The sequence below is a fragment of the Bison bison genome, unplaced genomic scaffold (assembly GCF_000754665.1).
Source record: "Bison bison bison isolate TAMUID 2011002044 unplaced genomic scaffold, Bison_UMD1.0 scf7180017864371, whole genome shotgun sequence".
NCBI lineage: Eukaryota > Metazoa > Chordata > Mammalia > Artiodactyla > Bovidae > Bison > Bison bison.
Window position 1 is genome coordinate 13549613 of NW_011494943.1, and position 12892 is coordinate 13562504.

Below are 12892 nucleotides of genomic sequence, written 5' to 3' on the forward strand. Positions count from 1 at the left end.
CCCCCCAGGCCCTAGCCACTGGCTCACAGGGCAGGGGGCTCCTGAGGTCCTACTGCTCCAGGCCCATTGAGGGCATGGAGTTTGTTGCTGTCCCTGAACACCGGGAAGTTCACTGCATTCTAAGATACAAAGCCCTTTCCTGGTACAGAGAAGGTTCTAGAAGGAAAGAGGAGGCTTCGCCTCACGGTAGGCCAGACCCTCCTCTCCCCAGCCCCTCTCTCTCCTGCAGAGTCTTTTCCCCTTCCTGGTCACAGCCCATCTGTGTGGACACCAGCCTGTCCCCCACCACCTTCAAGAAGGCTAGGATCAGAGAGTGTACCCAGGGAGTCCCGCTCACTGGCCAGCCCGAGAGGCCATGGTGGCTGATCTCTGTGACCTCAGGGCCAAAGGTCAAGGGGTGGGGGGCACAGTGTGCAGGGCCCCAGGAATGCAGGCGTTGAGAGCTCAAGGGCATCACACTGGCCACTGTCATCCATGCAGACCCTCAGGCCTGCTCCACAGGTGGGGGGACTGCCTCCCTGTCCTGGTTCCAAGACTTCTCAGGCCCCACCAGGCCCGTCTTGGAGACCAGTCCGCCTACCGTTTCATGTCGGCTGCTCACTTTGAAACCCAAGAAGTCTGATGATAATATCGCCTGGGACAGAGCCGGGTCTGCTGCTAATTACCATTTGACATTCTGGCTGAGTCCAGCGTGGGTGGGGGGGACCATGAAAAGCTTATTCATCTGGCTCAGGGCAACTTCAAATACAACTCCCCCTCCATGGGCAGCAGGGGCCTGCACGACGGACGCCTGCTGGGTGTCCAAGGCTGGCTGAGAGGGAGAAGCTGGTTGGAGGTGAAACAGATGGAGATTCATTCTCTGCAAGAAGGTGCTGCCTGTTTCTCATGATGGGGGCTGGTCTGGGCTGGCATGCATCTCTTTAAGACCCAGGAACCTCATGGGGCTTTCAGGGAGTGGGTGAAAACCCCAGAGCTGAGGCACGTGGTCCCGGCAAGGGGCTCCCTGGGCAGGTGACCAGGAAGGGTGTGCGGCCTGGGTGTGTGTTGTCGCCTTCAGGGAGGCAAACACATTCTCCATCTCCCTCCTCTCGTGCAGCTAGAGACGTACCAACCGACAGGCATGGGGGGCAGGAATCCCTCTTGTAGATCACCGTCTGATCTAGAAGGGCCTCCACATTGGTTTTCTCTCTCTCGTGTCTGTGTGTGTATTTTAGGAAGCTTTTGCTCTACTGTTTTTCCTACATGGTGGTTTAGTCGCTAAGTCCTGTCCGACTCTTGCAACCCCATGGACTGTAGCCTGACAGGCTCCTCTGTCAGGTTGATTCTTCAGGCAAGAATATGGAGTGGGTTTCCATTTCCTTCTCCAGGGAATCTTCCCGACCCAGGAACTGAACCCAGGTCTCCTGCATTGTAGACAGATTCTTCACCGACAGATACGAGGGAAGCCCGTTTTTCCTACATAGACAAACTAAGTGTACAATTTTGTCCTTTATTTGGGGCTGAGCATGGACAGGTTCTGGTCCATTTGTTCTCCTGCCGAGTATTGGCCATCCCCATAATGTCAGTCCTGAGAACTGGATACCAGTTCCCCTTTCTCTAGATGGATCACATTCCTCCAGAGTAGTCAGTGGCTGCACAGGAAAACGATTGGACATCCAATGCCCTGATGCTCATGGTCAGACACTCCCTGCCCGCCCAGCTCCTACAGGGTCCCTCTGGACACTCCCTAATTTGGACAACCCAGCAGCCTGTGGGCCAGAAACTCAGAAAGGGCCAAGCGGGTGGGCACAATGGAGCACTGTTCAGTCCTGAGAAGGAAGGGCCCACCGGTACGCGCTACAGCACAAGGAACCTGGGGAACCCGCTGCTGACATGTGGCCACGTGTTGTACCTTTTATGATCCCATTGATACGAAGCATCCAGAGCAGTCAGACCTACAGACAGAAGGCAGATTGGTGGCTGCATAAAGCTGAGGATGGGGAGTGACTGCTAACGGGTACAAGATGTCCTTTTGGGGTGATGACAATATTCTGAAACTAGATAGAGGTGATGGTTTCACAACATTGTGAAAGGACTCAATAATTTTCTATGTGGATTTTTACCTTAATTGAAAGAAAAAAAAGCTGTTTGAGAATTCCCTGAGGCCAGAGGCCCAAAGTCCTCCAGGGCTGCACACCTTTGTTTACTGGAAACTAGAGAGAAACTGATTCTGGGAAAGATTAAGGGCAGGAGGAGACTGGGGAGACAGAGGATGAGATGGCTGGATGACATCATCGATTCAAAGGACATGAGGTTGAGCAAACTTGGGGAGACAGTGAAAGACAGAGAAGCCTGGCAGGTTGCAGTCCATGGGGTGGAAAAGAGTCAGACACAGCTGAGCGACCGAACAAGAAAGAATCTCAGATTCAGGGTGTGACCTTGGAATGTGCCCCTTCCCCTCCAGCACTGACCCTCCCAATGGCACTTGGGTGCTTGGGAAGAAGTGGAGCCAGGATGGGAGGAGGTAGGGCCAGGATAGGAAAAGGAGGAGCCAAAGCAACGAGAAAGGTTTGGAACTCGGATTAGATGTCGCCTATAAAATATGTGTATGCACGCACGTGTGTGTGTGTGTGTGTGTGTGTGTGTGTGTACTCAATCATATCCAACTTTGGGACCCATGGACTGTAGCCCACCAGGCTCTTCTGTCTGTGGAATTTTCCAGGCAAGAATACTGGAATGGGTTGCCATTTCCTAGTCCAGGGTATCTTCCAGACCCAGGGATCAAACCCACGTCTCTTGAGTCTCCTGCATTGGCAGGTGGATTCTTTACCACTGCACCACCTGGGAAACCCCATTGTAAAAATATTCTAGGTTTAAAACTATCTGTCTTATTTCTAAAAGTTTATGCAATATTGTTTTCATGAGTAAGTATATTAAGAATAACTAAAGCATGTTTGTTCATCTGCGTTCATTTTCTGAGATTTTAAGCTGTGCCAGTGCTGTGTCTTAGGCACGGCCCTCACACAAATAGAGCTGATTGGTTGTGAGAGGCACACACAGAGTTTAAAGTTCTGGGAGTAAAATGGCAGTCCAGGGAAATCATTCAGAATGTGTCCCCCGATCAGACATGATTAAATCTCAAGGGTGTGGAGTGGGATTCATAGGAGGGCCAGGTGGACCAGGGCTGCAGCCAAGGTCTTCAGGAGAGACGGGGAAAAGTAGTCAATCCTGGAAAGTGGCAGGGACCCTGTGGGTTAGGGCTGGCGGCTGAGCCTGAGTCACTTCCAAAGCCTAGGGTCAGCTTAGGTCATGACAGCCCCCTGCTGCCCAGCATTCCAGAGGGAGGAATTCTTTTTGATGTCGGATTCCCTTGGGTTCCCTTTTAGGGGATGGGTCACCACGTGTCCCTACCTTTGAGAGCCTTGGCTGTTTGGGCTAAAAAGCCAGGCCCTGCAGCTTCTTCCTCTTGCTGGCACCATGTCCTGCTGCAGGCCAGGGACACAAGAGGAATCAGGACTTTGGCTCTGAGCTTGCAAATTCAAAGTACAGCCAGCACCATTTCATTGCCCTGTAATTAGCTGCGAAGTGACAAGAACCTGGACACGACCCAAACGATAAGCATAGGGTGATAATCAACACCGCTCTGGTTTGTATGGAGCCTTCTGCAGAGTTCTAGAAGAGTCTGGGGAGTCCCAGTCACGTCCAACGGGATGAGAAATACTGCAGCTTGAAGACTAGATATTCCTCCAGCTCCCTCTTCTCCTCAGGGTTGCACAGCCCTCCCCGTGAACAGGGTTTCATGTCTGAAACGAGCAGCAGGGTGCAGCTTAGCAAACTGCAAGCCGATGAGTCGGACAGACACCCCTGTCCTCTGGCCGCTGGCCTGAGACCAAGCAGGTTGGGCTTGTGTCCTGGCTAAGCTGGAGGCTGGAGACTCAGGGTCCAAACACCATGGGTCCCTAACACCCAGCAGACCGCTTTTTAGATGTTTAACAACCGATGCAACTGAACTGAACTGAACAACCGATCAACTGTATCACTTATAGGACAATGCTCAAGAACTCCTCTCGTTTCTGGTAAAGAACACACCTCTCAGTGCCTGTGTAGTTCAGGCACACCAGTGATTCCATCCGTGTTTTGTGGGTCGACAACCACCACCCCCCTACCCCGCGCTACACACAGCACTGCCCTGGGCTGAGGACCCAGGTGGCTCTGCAAGGACTTTCCTCCTCCGCCTCCTCCAGACCATCACCCATGAGGAGCCCGGGGGTCTCCATGACCATCATGGGAGGAGAGTGCCATCCATTTGGAGAGAAGCAGGTGGTGAGGGTCGGGGAGAGTGACATCACACTCCAACAGTCCTGAGTGACAGGTGTTGACGATATGAGCCGCGAAGATTTCCCGGTGGCAGCGAGCGCCTCGGTCCTGAGCGCCAGGCTCCATGCTCAGCCCCCCTTCACCCCAGACATACACATGCTGGCCAAGGGTTGGCTTCGATAGGAAGCTGCGAAAGGGTCTTGTAGGCAATACTGTGTGCCATTGTGAATTCCAGTCTTCCGAAAAATCATGTTTCTTTTGTATTGTGGTTCACAAAGAGGATGAGGAGGAGGGAGAGACAGCAAAAGAGAAGAGTTCACCCCACAAACCAATGCCTCCCGCAAAACCAAAAGCCTCACAGGAATTATCTCTAGACATTTCCACCGTTTTCTCCCCAAGAAATCTGAGATGGGCAGGAAGGGAGGAGAGGGGTGTGCCTCATTGAGGGTGGGGCGGCATTGGTCTGCCTTCCTGTCAATCTTCCTCAAGCCCTATCATGTTGGGAGTTTGAGGCAAGGCAGACTTTCTGGGGCTGCGGGGGTGGCGTGGGGGCGCCGATCAGATGCCATTTGAATCTGAGCAGTCTAGGCTTGAGTGCAGGAAGAAGCCTGGATGGTGGAGGCAAAATCAGGGGTCTGCGTTTTCTGTGAATTTTTCTGAATCTTTGTTCAGGGCTGGGTGGTCCTAGTCCCAAGTCCCTGTCCAGTATTTGTACAGTGACATTAAACATGGGGAGGTGTGTGAAAGTGTTGGAGAAAGTCTTTTCAGCTTGGGCAGTTCCGTTCCACCCCACCCCCACCCCCACCCCACCACAACACACACACCCGGGGTCATGAGCTGTGTTGTGAACTTGCTGGAAGTTCAAGGGTGAGCAGGTCTGGCATGCCTCCCACGCTCCACTGTCAACAGTAAAACCCGGACACACAAGGACCCTGGAAGCTTTACATCCAGTGCCTGCTGTCCAGTGGGGTGCTCCCTGAGATGCAGCTAGCTCTCATTCATTCTCAACGGCATCTTGGGGCAGGAGGTGGAGGGGGGGCTGCCTCCAACCCTGAGCAGAGCTGAGCACTGCACCACAGAGGCTGCTGGTGTCTGTCCTGTGTGACTCAAAGAATCAGCCTGTCCTGGAATCTTGGAGCCGCAAGGACAGCAGCGTGCTCGCACTCCAGTGGGTGACTGTCCTCTGTTTTGTCCCTTTAAGGCAGGCATCTGTCTTCCTTAAATGTTCTCCTTGGGGAGAGTGAGTCAGAAAGGCAGGTTCTCAGCTCACATCAGGGCTGCCACTCAAGGCTGTTCAACTTTAGGCCAGTTGCTTGGCCTCTCTGGGCTCCTCAGGGAGCAGAGAAGGTGGGCATAGAGTGGGCTTTCATCACACAGCTCCCTTTGCTTCCTTGTTTCCACTTTCACTCCTGTGTGAAGGTGTTTTTGCTGGGAGGGGAGGGGGTTGAGGGGCCTTGATGTGGACAGAAGGGTGCCATCCTCAGGGGCACTGTGGCCCAGGGGTGGGGGCAGCCAGGCTGGCAAGGGGAGGGCATGCGTCTCTCCATGGTGGGGTCTGAAGAGAGATGGGTCAGGGGTGACAGGACACAGTGGGTTCCTGTCCCAGCCCTCAGGACGTCGCCCTGCCATCCAGGGTCCACGCTGCCCTGAGCCCTCCCCTTCCTGAAACTCTGTGGGTCCTTCCAAGCTCAGGGCATGTCAGGGACTGGGAGGGGCCTGCCTTGGAGGCCTTCTGGCTGCAGAGATGGGCAAGGGGCTTGGTTCAGACCTTCTGTGTGACGCTGTGGGGGTTTAGCTCAGGGGCAGAGCTTTGACTGCAGAGTTTCGGTGCAAACAAGATGAGCAGGATATTTCTAGATGACTCCCTCGGCCAACCCAGGGTGCGGCTGGCCGTCGCAGTATCTGGGTGACTGCCGGCTGTCTCCATGGTAGCGGGCCCTCCCAATGCCACTCTGGAGCTCTTGTTAGCTCAGGGACCCATGTGGGGTTGCTGTGGAGCTGGGGACCCGAGGGGCCTCTGGGGCCGGAGACTTCAGACCCCCAGTGTCAAAAGTAAATTAAAGGCAGGTGAAGAATATGTGTGGGGGCAGCCAGGGCCCCTGGACGACTATGGCCTTGCAGCGCTGGGTGGCTTTATGGGCCCTCTTACAGCTGACAGGCAGCCCTGGTGGGCAAACACTGAGAAAATTGTGATGGGAGCGGAGGACTGTTGATCAAACATGAAAAAAAGGAGGCACCAAGCCTGAGAAAAGGCCAAGAAGGGCAAACAGAACGAACGCCGACCCCAGCTCTCACTGGACCCTGTGCTGACTGGAGGCAGCACTGGCTAGGGGGCAGTGCCCGCTCACTCCCAAGGGTGGGCACCATCTCCCGTGGAGGCTGGGGAGTGCTGGCCCACACAAGCCCCACCCCAGTCCTGCCTGTCCTTCCTTAGAGACCTTGGAATTGAACAAAAATCAAGCGAGGACTTGTCAGAAACCTTAGCCTGTATTTCTTGTGAATCTCCTTAAGCAGCGGGACCAGCTGTGGGGCCTTGGATGTCGGCATGATGGTTGTGGAAACACCTTCAAGTTTTTGACATTACTCTGTGAAGAAGGTGGGGACCAATCCCTTGCCCCTGAGTGCAAGCTGGACTTCATGGTCTGATACCAGTCAGCAGAAAGTGGAGGATGGGATGCTGTGTGCTCTCTGGGGCTTGGCCAGAGGAAGGGCCGCTCTCCCAAGGAACATACACTCTGGGGGAAGCCAGCTGCCATGGTCAGAGGACGTTCTAGCAGCCTGAGGCTTGTCCTAGGGGAATGGGCCTCCACCAACAACCAGCAACAGCCGCCAGCCATGAGAAGGGCTACCGTGGCAGGGGAACCACCAGCCCGAGTCAAGTCTTCAGGTGAGATGGGCTGAGACCACAAAGCAACACAGCTTTGTGGCTTCCAAATTCCTGATCCATAGAATCTATGAGGCTAGTAAGTGCTTCTTAGTGTTTTAAGTCACTAATTCTTGTTCTGCAGCATGTACGCTTAGCCGTTCAGTCACGGCCGACTCTTTTCGATCTTTTGGACTATAGCCCGCCAGGCTCCTCTGTTCATGGGATTTCCCAGGCAAGAGTAATGGAGTGGGTTGCCATTTCCTCCTACAGGGCATCTCCCTGACCCAAGGATCAAGCCCATGTCTTCGGGGTCGCCTGCATTGGCAGGTAGGTTCTTTACACCTGAGCCATCATGAAGCCCTGTAGCAACAGGTTTGGGTTTTGTCCTGTTGGAAATGGGGAGGTGTGGGAGGTACAAGGAACATCAAGATGAGGAACCAGGAAAGAGCAGGAGAAGCCATCGGGACAGCAAGAGCCGGACGGGGAGAACGTTCTGGACCCAAGGTGATCCTTCCCAGGCCTGTCCTCAGTCCCCAGTGGTGCTGGGAGACCAGGTTTGTGAAGCTTGGGATTCAGAGGAGCGCTAAGCCTTCCCCCCCGATCAACTGTCATTACAGCGCACTTGACATAAAAACATGTTCTTAATATTCATGCTTAATTATTTTAACAAAGAAAAGTGGAAAAGTTTGCTATGTGGGGCAGGGGTCACAGGACAGGCAGCAGAAAGGAGCATCCTGAGGCCCCAGTGGAAGCAGAGGGGCAGGTCCATGGGGAGGCGGAGAGGCAAGGAGGCTCTGGCTTCCCCAAGGTGGAGGCCTGGGCTCGGGAGGCTGAGCACAGCTGGGTAGTGCAGAGGGAGCCTCTGAGAGCAGCATGGAGTGGACGCAGGTCCTCACCAGTCTGCTGGCTACAAACAAAGACAGAGGATAACAGGCGCTGGTGAGGGAGGAGCCAGGGAAACGGGAGCCCTGGTCACTGCCGTGGGAGATAGTCTGGCAACTCCTCAAAGTGTCAGATGGAGTGACCATGGTACCAACAATTCCACTCCTAGGAGTAAGCCTGTAAGAAATGAAAACCTACATCCACACAAAACCTTGTACATGACATTATTCATATTAATCCCAAAGTGTTGTCAGGAGTAACGTATGTGTGTGTGCTCAGTTGCTTCAGTCACGTCTGACTCTGCGACTGTAGCCCTCCAGGCTCCTCTGTCCATGGGATTCTCTGGACAAGAACAGTAGAGTGGGTTGCCATGCCCTCCTTCAGGGGATCTTCCCAACCCAGGGATAGAACCTGCGTCTCCTGCACTGGCAGGTAGATTCTTTACCACGGTGCCATCTGGGAAGCCACTAGGAATAACAACATAATCCAAATGTCCATCAGTGGACAAACAGGTAAACAAAATATGGTCTGTCCACATGGTGGACAGTTATTCAGCCACAGAAAAGGAATGAACTGCCAACCAGACTGCAACGTGCGTGACCCCTGACAACGTGATGCTCAGTGAAAAAGAGCCACAATTCCATTTATGTGAAACATCCAGAAAAAGCAAATCCACTGAAAGAAAGAGATGAGTGTTTGCCAGGGGCTGCGAGGGGGAGACTGAGAGTGACCACTGCTGGTGTGGGGTCTCTGGTGTGTGATGAAAATGTGCTGAAATTAGGTGCTGGTTGCACAACCTTGTGAATGGGCTGAAGACCACTCACTGAATTGTACACTTCAGACGGCGGGTTGTATGGTGTGTGAGCTCTCTCTCAATGAAGCTGTTTGACAAAGAAGGAGAGGCAGATGTCAAGGGAAAGGAGAAGGGGAAGAGGAACACGCAGGGCAAGAATCCAAGTAGATGGGCCGCTCCAGACAGAAAGGTGGGACCTAGATGCCACGAAGCCATGCCAAGTGCTGAGGGGGGACCCTGTGCTGCAGGTGAACAGCCTCACCAGAGTAGTGCTCACATCCGCAGGTAAATGATCCCACCCAAGTGCCAAATGGGGCCCGTGTCTGTAGGGAATGAGCCTCACCTGATACAGCCTCACTTTGAGGGAGCGGAGAGCCTGCTTCTGCACAAAAGACAGCTTCGGGCTTTTCTCACCAGCCAGCAGGTAAGGGAGCACACGTGTGTGTTGGAGCATTTTGCTTAACCATCAACGATAAGGGTGCTAGGAAACTATTCCTTGGAGCCCAGCTCTTTTCTTAGATTATTTTGGATTTAAAAGAGGAGGCAGAAAGGTCTGCTTTCTGAATGGGTACGTCCTTCCCACAAGCGAAATGGGGAAAACTGCTTGCGGACGGCAATGTGTCCTGTCAAAGGTGGTGCTGGAAGGAGATGCGAATTGTTTTTGCTTTATTTGGGAAGAGGGGATGGGAGTGGGGCTGGCGGCCCAGAGGTCTGTGGACTGATGGAGTGAAGCGCATGGCTTGGATTGAGTGATGGTGGCGATGGTGGTGACCGAGGCAACTCCCAAACCAGGAAGACACGGTGGAGGAATTGATGGAGGAGGAGGGGGCCCAGACAGGAGGCGAGGGGTCCACTCAGATGCATGCCCAACATACCTGTGGAGGAGGGTCCCTGGGACAGGACTTGGAGGCTGACAGTGTGATGGGAATCTGGAGGTAGGGGGGACGTGGCGGAGGAGGGTAGGCACCCCTGTGACTGAAACCATGGCACCTGCGGGAGGAGTGAATTGACACATCAGGATGGCATCAAGGAGGCAGCACCAGGGCCAGTGTCTGGTTTTGTTTGGTTTTTAGAAACATTTCGGCAGCTCAGAAGTACGGAGCGTGGAGCGTGCGGTCTGGCGCAGGTGTTGAGGGTGGTTTGCGGGCCTTGGGATCCGGGCTGGGAAGCTGTGGAGCCCTTGGAGCCAAAAACCCTGTCACAACCAGGAAAACAGGACAGGGGCCGTCACAGCAGGTTGAAAAGGGAGAGGGGAGCTTTGAGGGGCTGAGAGCAAGCATTATTACCTCCAGAAAAAAGAGCATTGCAGGAGCCCCTCGCAAGCTCCTGCAGGAGCACGGGGCTTTGTCTGGAAACGAGGTTCTCACGTGTGCTCGTCCCCTCGGGGCCACAGCCCACTCTTGCCCTTTTCCTTCTTTGGGGCCTGGGCTGCCGGGGTTGGGCGCCCACGTGAGCCTGGGCCATCCTGACTCTTGTCCAATGACATGCAGCTGATGGGAAGGGACCCCCCCTGGCCACAGGCGGGACAGGAAAGCATCAGGAAGTATAGTGACTAAAATGGGTTGAAACGCGATAAATAAATTCCAATGCATGAGTCCACGGCTATCCAGAAAATAATGAAAACTTGGAGGGGGAAAAAAAACATAAGGAGCTCTCAGTAACCTTTGGGAAATGCCGGAAACCAACTCGTTACTCAAAAAAATGGGTAAAGAAAGGAAAGCAGCAGTCATTTATCCTGCTTTTCCTGAATGAACAGTAACCACACAGTCAAGAAGGTTCTTAGAGAAACACCCAGCTGACAGATACAGGGAGGTAGGGAAGGTAAAAGCAGCCTTGGACAGCCCTGGACCCTTGGTCAAGGGCAACATCCTTGAGGAAGCCCCCAGGAGACATGCCGGGAAGCCCAGTGAGGATGTGCTCTTGCTGAAAAGCGAACCTGCTCCTACTGCTGCTGCTAAGTCACTTCAGTCGTGTCCGACTCTGTGCAACCCCATAGATGGCAGCCCACCAGGCTCCCCCGTTCCTGGGATTCTCCAGGCAAGAACACTGCAGTGGGTTCCATTTCCTTCTCCAAGGAATGAAAGTGAAAAGGGAAAGTGAAGTCACTCAGTCCTGTCTGACCCTCAGCGACCCCATGGACTGCAGCCCACTAGGCTCCTCTGTCCATGGGATTTTCCAGGCAAGTGTACTGGAGTGGGGTGCCATTGCCTTCTCTGAAAGCGAACCTGACGTGGAGCAATCTCTGTGTCCATTACAGGCTTGCAGGAAATATTGGCACAGAAGGATAGCCAGGCAACCTGGAGACCCAGCCCTCTGGAGCCAGGATGTGGTACATTCTACAGGGCAAGCAACAAGAAATTGCTTCAACAAGAAATTAAAACGAAGGAGAGTGTTATTCATAAGGCTTGGGGTGTATTAACACATTGCCTTTTTTAGACTCTGGATTCTGATGTTTAAAAACAACAGCTGTATGAAATGAGACAACTGGGGAATTCTGGACATGGGCCGTTTATTTGGTTTCAAGACTACTAAATTTTTAGGTGATAATGGTAGTGTGGTTAAATTCTTTAAAAGTGCATCTATTTTGGCAGCATTTACAGGCAAATGTGGTACATGCGAAGGTGGGGCAGAGACGGAATAAGACAGGCCAAGGGTTGAGCGTTGCTGAAACTAGGTAACGGGACGTTGGGCTCATCATACTGTTTTTGTCTACTTTTGCATTTATGTTTGAAATTTTCCATAGTAAAAACTTTAAAAATCAATGCCCCCATGGAGCTTACAGACTGGCTTTGCTGTGCGTGTTTGTGAGGCGGATAAGTGAGAATGCTGCACCGTGTATTAATTCAAGGGGGAGGGAGGCTAGGTGTAGGGGGCGTTACGATTTAAGTTGTGGGGCGGGTCTCACTGAGGAAGTGACTGGAGATAGGGGTGGGTGGGGGTGAAGAGCAGTCCAGTCAAGGAGTTGGACATCCAAGGCCAAGGCTGCAAAAGGAGCAGCCTGCCATCCAAGGGGAGGGGTAGGATCCTAGAGAGACCTTGGGTGTCAGGTGGGGGGGATGTGGAGCCCCTGGCAGAGGCTTGGCAAGTGTACCACCATCTGTGGGCTTGATCAAGACCAAGGGTGCAGATCAGCTGACTGAAGTCAAGTTGGTGAACAAGGCAGAGCAAATAGGGCTGGCCCAGGGCTGGTGGTGGCGTGTAGGGCTAAGTTCTGAGAAGCCCAAGGAAGAAGAGCGTCACCCGGATGCCACCCTAGGGGTCAGACTCAGGGGAACCTGCCCGCTGGGGCCCCGCCCCCATGGTGGCAGTTTCCTCCTCTGGCTCTGAGATCTGTTCCACACACTCTCACCTCTGGCAATACCCAGGGGGCAACTGCCGCCACCTTCCAAGTCTTCAGGATGAAGCAGCAGCCCGAGGGCTCTGGGACAGGTCCTTTAGCTGCTTCCCACCTGCGTGGGGGCAGTGGCCCCCGCAGGGCCAGCCATGCTCGTCCCCCTGTTGCAGGCGTGGGGCTATTGCAGTGCCCTCATGTCTCACATCCTCTGAGCGGCTGTGGTCAGACGGCTCCCCTGGCCCACGATGCGTCACTCCCAACCACTTTTCCTGCCGCGCCCTGGGTTCCTGGCCGCCTGGGTCCTTGGAGAACCGAGATTCTAGCTCAGCCTCGGCGCCTCTGGAGGCATCAGCTGGAACTTTGCCCCGAGAGGGTGAATTGCAACACAGGGAGATAAATGGCTGTGTCGGCATATTTCCACCACGTGCTCAGTGCTGGGCAGGCCTCGCATTAAAGCAGAAATGTGCAGCATCAGCAGGAAACATCTGCGTGGGGTGGGGATGGGCTGCCAGGAGAGACAGTCCCGCGCCCTCAGACACGGCTCCTACAGCAGGTGGAGCCCAGCCTGACCTGGCCCGGGGAGGAGGGTCCCTGCAGTGGAGCTTGAGTGGGGAGGGTAGGGAACCCTGGGTGGGCTACTCAGGTCTGGTCTCCGTCCTTCCACTCGGGCAGCGGGGCTCAGGTGCCTGCCGGAAGCTCTATTTCCCTGTGAGTTTGGTAG

The 12892-nt window shown here is 54.0% G+C and overlaps 1 long non-coding RNA gene across 2 annotated transcripts in view; it reads right to left on the reverse strand.

The window, feature by feature from the left end:
- LOC105000473 overlaps positions 1-12511 on the reverse strand; it is a 12818-nt gene extending 307 nt beyond the window's left edge. Inside the window, exons 1-3 of one of the 2 annotated variants that reach the window (XR_826749.1) lie at positions 12187-12511; positions 9713-9827; positions 7822-8069 (exon numbers count right to left, since the gene is read on the reverse strand). This is a non-coding gene — a long non-coding RNA (uncharacterized LOC105000473). Of the gene's footprint in view, positions 1-7821; positions 8070-9712; positions 9828-12186 lie in introns of those variants that run through there. The other variant, XR_826750.1, reaches the window with a different exon arrangement.
- Between the last annotated feature and the right edge of the window lie 381 nt (positions 12512-12892).